Below are 6,623 nucleotides of genomic sequence, written 5' to 3'. Positions count from 1 at the left end.
ACATGCATCTCTGTTGCTTTTTCTTCAGGATGATATTATTTCTGTGAATATTTACTTCTCCATAACACATTTTTACATTCATTTTATATGCACGCGTTATTAATTTGTACAGGTTAATTTTTTTCTTTTAACACCTTTAATAAGATAAAAAAATATGTGTACCAGTGAGGACAGAAGTATGTCCATGAGCAGTTTATATAAGTTTGTTCCTGTTGCAACAAAATGTGTAGATTTTTTGTCTGGTTTCTTTTAATTGCTCCAAACCTAAGAATTATGTTATGATTTCATTTTTACTTGTTTAAAAGACCGTACACACAACAAATCATTTTCACGATGACCTAATATGTTACTTAAACTACAGAAAAAACATTGTCATTTAACCGAGGTACATATACTAAATTTGTTATCTTCGCCCTCTCTTATAACCACTAAATACACAAAACAACACAATTAATTATTAATATACTGCCGTTCAAAAGTTTGGAATCACTCATTCTTTTTTTAACCTAATAAACTTGAATAAACATTTTAAGGTAATCGGAGTAAATGTATTAGTATTAAGATTAGTGCTCAACATTTGAGTTTGACCATACAGCCACATTTATCCAGTATAATATATTAATTTACTATGAATTATCTGCATTATATCATTCTATTAATCTTGGGTCCTTATAAGGTTTTCTGTACTTTACTTTTGGTCTCATTAAATGAGTAAAATTTTTACTATGCATTTCAATTTGTATAATTTTGGTTTTGATTTCAGTACGTGAAATAAAGTTAGTTTTACTGCTCCTCCATGGATTTAAAATAGGTTAAGATTTGAAAATCATCCAGTATGTCCCAGACCAAAAGCAAACACTGATCACTATAATGGTGACTTTAAATAAAATAAAAATTTTACAATCTAAACCTGTGATAAGTGATACTCGAAAAATGAAAATTACCTCATGATTTACTCACATATGACATCTTCTTTTAGACGGACACAAATGGTATATTAAAAAGGCCTTGCTCTTCCAAGCTTTATAATGGTAGTAAACAAGGATCAGGGAACAACTTCTGACTTTGAAGCCCAAAAAAATGAATCCATCCTTCACAGAAATAATCCACACGGCTCCATGGGGTTAATAAAGGACTTTTTCTATATAAGACAAGAGAGGGTCTGTTCTCACCGGATCTTGCGTATCGTCCGCTATGCTACAATCTGGTGAGAATAGGTATCTTACCAGAAGCTAGTTATTATAGTTTATGAGGTTGTAAATATGGATATTTTTTTTACAAAATCACATACCCTCAGAAGTCCTTTGAAACCCAAAAAAGTACATCGATCCTTCACAGACGTAACCACACCGCTCCAGTGGGTTAATAAAGTTCTTCCCTGGTTCCTTTTTACTACAGTGATAAAGAATCAGTGGCCGGTGCCTCCTCAGAACAAAATATGTGGTTGGCATGTCGTGTGTTGCTCGTCATGTCAAAATATGTGTTGGGCTCGTCATGGGAACCTATGTGCATCACATGTCATGTCAAAATACGTGCTTGCTGCATATACGTCGAAAGGATTCATGATAAAAGAGACACTGACGTCTCACAAGACACTTAACACTAAACTCCGATTACTGTATTTTCTGGATTGTAAGTTGCACTTTTTTCATAGTTTGGTGGATCCTGAAACTTCTAGTCAAGTGCGAAATTTCAAAATTAATATGAACCAAGAGAAACCATTACCGTCTTCAGCCGTGAGAGTCCACTCTGTGCTTTTCCTGTATTTATGTAATTCAATGGATTTAGCGATGTTGAATGATTTCAGGATCTTTTTGAACGTAATTTGGCTTGTCGTGTTAATTGAGCCTATTCAGCCTCCCAAGTATGTTCTTTATGCTATTGTGTATCGTGTTTTTATGGTACCTTCACATGTACGGACACCTATTCAGCCTGCTCTTCTGTGCTATTGTTTAGTTGAAAAACTTGCCTTTTCAGATAAAATGTCTGTTCTTCGGCTTGGATTTTATGAAATAATTTTCTAAAAAACACGACTTATAGTCCAGTGCAATTTATATATGTATTTTCCTCTTCAAAACACATTATTGACTGATGTGACTTAAACTCCGGAGCGACTTAAAAGGGGTTTTCACACTGCGCTTAACCCTGGGTTATCTTCATTCTAAACCCCGCTTTTAACCCTGGGTTAAGGAGCGTTTCACACCTGTAATTTGAAAGCGGTGTTAGCACCGCTTTTTACCCAGGGTTATGAAACCCTGCTCTGGAGCAGGGTTAGCACCGCATTTGTGGTGTTAACCCCGCATTGTGGTGCCAAACGCATGCAGTGTGAAACGAAGCAGGGTTAGAATGTTATGACTCTAATTAAACACAGCTGAAGTACACTGTAAAAAATTTCACTGTTAAATTACAGTAATATACTGGCAGCTAGATTTGCCAGCATATAGTTGTAATTTTACAGATTACCTACTGTTATTTACAACAACAGTTTTTTACTGTAGAAATATTACGGGACTGTGCTGTAAAAATAGAGAGCTGCACAGTATACTACTGTCAGATGTTTGGTTGCATTATACTGTTATTTTAGTGTTCCTGCTGTAATTTTAATAAACTGTTTTGTAATATAAACTATACTGTAGAATGTGATCTTTACATTGTAACACTGCTAGAATTTTAAAATAAACACTTAAAATTGCTTTCAAAAAATGTCTCAAACCAAGGATGACAATAAAACACTCTTTTTATTAAATATAATAAAATTCAGTGCATTCTTCTTCTGCCTCAACAATGAGACTGGGCTGAATAAAACATGTCACATAAATATCACAGCATTTCAAAATACACTGTGACTGCACAGGAACATCTGGTTGCTGAACACAATGTTTTGACTTTTCTTAAACATCTGGTTGCTGAACACAATGCTGTGACTTTTCTTAAACATCTGGTTGCTGAACACAATGCTGTGACTTTTCTTAAACATCTGGTTGCTGAACACAATGTTTTGACTTTTCTTAAACATCTGGTTGCTGAACACAATGCTGTGACTTTTCTTAAACATCTGGTTGCTGAACACAATGCTGTGACTTTTCTTAAACATCTGGTTGCTGAACACAATGCTGTGACTTTTCTTAAACATCTGGTTGCTGAACACAATGCTGTGCTTTTCTTAAACATCTGGTTGCTGAACACAATGCTGTGACTTTTCTTAAACATCTGGTTGCTGAACACAGTACAGTTCTGGTTGCTGAACACAATGCTGTGTCATCACCTTCAAATAAAATAACTATAAAAAAATTAAATAAAACCCCACTCAAAGTCCATGAGGTTTTTGATCAGGGTGGCCACATGGGGATTCACAGTTGCTGCCTTTTTCGTGACCAGCTTTCCTGTTTTCTTGGACAACTTCACCTGGCTGGCTTTAGTTCCCCTCTCAGGGTTCACACCAATTAAGCGTCTACAAAGTACAATGGGATAAGTAAAGATTAATTGCAATGAAGACAAATAAAACCCACTGCATTCACAGTATAAATATTCTAGGTTATTGCCATTATGCAGTATCTGCATAATTTTTATTTCAATGCTGTCCTTAAATGGGTTCAAAAGGGACACAAGTCTCACAAATCAACTAACCATGCTAATTGATTATACTGTTCAGAGTGCCTGTGCTGTGGTATGAAGATTTACACATGGCTGGTATGACAGTATAATTGTTTAAGTTTAACAGGAACAACTGCCAGTAACAGAAACATGCAGACTGTATTTTCTTATTTGTTTTGTTGAAGCTTTAGAAACATCAGTGATGGTATCTAACAAATACAGCTGATGGGACATTGTACATTTTTATGAAACTTCAAGAGAGCTCACGGTATTGTCCATTCCTTTCTGGTAAAATTAAAGTAACATACAGATGAGAGAGGTAATGAGAGAGAATTACTTTATTCGAAAAACATGCAGTATGATAATAAATTTGGCCTAAACCCAAATACCCTGCTAACAGAGCAAAGTAATTCTTAATTCTAAGAATGTTCCCTTAAAGTTTCCAACATTCCCAAAAACAGTCCGCCAACATAAAGTGTCAGTTTTTTTTGACATTCTAATGCTGCGTTTACACCAGTCGCGGTGTGAAGCATGAGTGATTTCAATGTTAAGTCAATGTGAACTGATGCGCGTCTGGAGGTCTCACGGCGCAGATGAGGCGTTTGGCGCGGCGCAGTAGACACAATTCCGCCTCATTCGCTCCTCTAGTTGGCTCAAATTGAGCGTATGGCGCGGTATGCACGCATGGTGCTTTTTGTGCATTTTGCGTTTGACGCAAATTTGCGGCTGACTCCCGAGTTGAAAAATTTGAACTTTGTCGGATTTTCGTGCCGCGCTAACCAATCAGGAGCCTGCTTGCTGCTGTGGCGGCAGCCCCACCCGGAGTCGCTCATTGAGCATGAAGGCTTGATATTGTCCGTGAGCAGTCACCTGGAGCTATACGACACAAGTTCTTATTTCTATAGAGACAGGAATAAAAAGGACTTCGCTTGGAAGAGTGTCAGTGAGGACATTGGGCAACCTGGTAAGTTGTAAATACACATTTCACTTTTGAGTCACGTGACGTTTATCGACCCGTGTCTTTTATTTTCCCCCTATAGTAAGGTTACCAAATACAAACCGGTAACTCTCTCGATAAATGCACAATCAACCTCAGCCATCCTGCAAACAGTCTACTTCGCTCTACACGCGTGAATGCATTCAAACTGTTCAAGCAGCAAACTAGGCGCGGTAGACGCGATTTTGATGCGTGAAATGCGGTTGGTGTAAACGCAGCATTAGAACGTTCCTTGGTTGTCTGAATGTTAGAGGAATGTTACATTCTACCATTTTCAAACGATATGACAATGTCCTTTTTTAATGTTGACACAATGTTTAAAAAAGAAACATTGCATTTTATTATTTTAAAACTGTTATTAAAAAATATTTCTGAATTATTCACTGACCCTTGACTCTTATCATGCTAGCTTTTCCCTGGTAGTGTTTACTTTGTGCTTATAAAACACATTTGTTGTTAATTGGGCAATTCTGCGGGTGGTTGGTGCACAATGGTAAAGATCATCATCTAGTTAATCGATTTACTCATAAAAGTTTATTTTCTGACAATAATGTATATGAAATCCAGCACTTTTACATCAGTTTGCCATTAAGGAGTTTGAGAAACTTTGGACAAAAATTAACCACTGTGTATTTGTGACGTACAAACATCAAGAATCAGAGTATGAATCTCAACCAGGGTGACAAAGAAAATGGTCAAATTTCATTATTTATCCATGCTGCAGTGCATGCTGGGAGTCCTGGGTGAGATTTGTGATTTTTGATACCCAGCATGCATTCGCAGCATGAAGGTTTTCATTTAATTGTCATCATGTTTGTGATTCATACTCTGATTCTTCATGTTTGTATGTCCCAAATATACAGCAGTTAATTTTCGTCCAAAATTCCTAAGAATCCTTTATGGCAAACATGTTGTGTGAGTGCTGTATCTCATAAACATTATTGACAGAAAAGAAAATTGATGAGTAAATCATTTAATTAAACGATGATCTTTACTCTTAAGTACCAACCACTAGAGAATTGCACTAACTTTACATAACAAATGTGCTTTATAAACACAAAGAAATGCAACCAGGGAAAGACTAGTAAGTAAAAAGTCAAGGGTCATGAGTCCAACTAAAACAAACAATGATCACCAATATGGTGACTTTTAATGAAACATCAACATCTAAACTTAATAAGTGAATTTTGTTTTCTACAGCAATATTTTTAGAGAACATTTAGAAATAATATTTTATAAAAGTTTTTTAAATAATAAAATGCAATGTTTTTCTATCTTTTACCAAACAAGAAACGTTCTTAGAATGTCAAGAAAACCTGACACTTTATGTTGGCACAACGTTTTTGGGGGCGTTGGGAACTTTCAGGTAGCGTTCTAAGAACTTTTTTTTTGTTAGCTGGGTATGCACATGCTAGCTTAAACTTCAACTTACTATGTAAAAGAACTACTGCAATCAAAGTCAATTTACAAACAAGAAAGAGACACTTATTTAACGCAATGTGACATTCTTGAACAGCTAGCAGAGGATTTACCTTTGGACAAACTCCAGTGTCCTTGCAGCTTCCTCTTGGTATTGCAAGTTGAAAACATAGTAGGTGGCGAAAACTGCAGCCAGCCCTCTGATGAAGCTTTGCTGGATGCCTTCACAGATTATGTTGTTTTCGATCATCCAACCTCCAAGTGTGATTTCATCACCAGCAACTGATGCAGACAACAATTATAGTTAATGTCCAAAAACACTATCAGATATTATACTGCTGCAAATCCATTACTTGGAAAAGCTGATGAGATTAATTTCAGAAAGAGATGAATTTGACAGAATTTTCTATACTGTTTTATGGTTCTATACTCCATACCTTACTGTGACACTTACCCAGCAGTATCAGCCTTGGACTAGCAGGGAGGGTCAGGGTTTGCTCAACATCTGCCGCAGTGGCAGACATCTGTAGAACATGAACAATGGTATGGAAATTAAAAATGAAATTGTGTGTACAGTCATAGCAGGCATCAAATAATCTTACTTAAGTAAAAC

This window comes from Misgurnus anguillicaudatus, chromosome 16 (assembly GCF_027580225.2).
Source record: "Misgurnus anguillicaudatus chromosome 16, ASM2758022v2, whole genome shotgun sequence".
Classification (NCBI taxonomy): Eukaryota; Metazoa; Chordata; class Actinopteri; order Cypriniformes; family Cobitidae; genus Misgurnus; species Misgurnus anguillicaudatus.
This window is presented reverse-complemented; position numbering follows the sequence as displayed.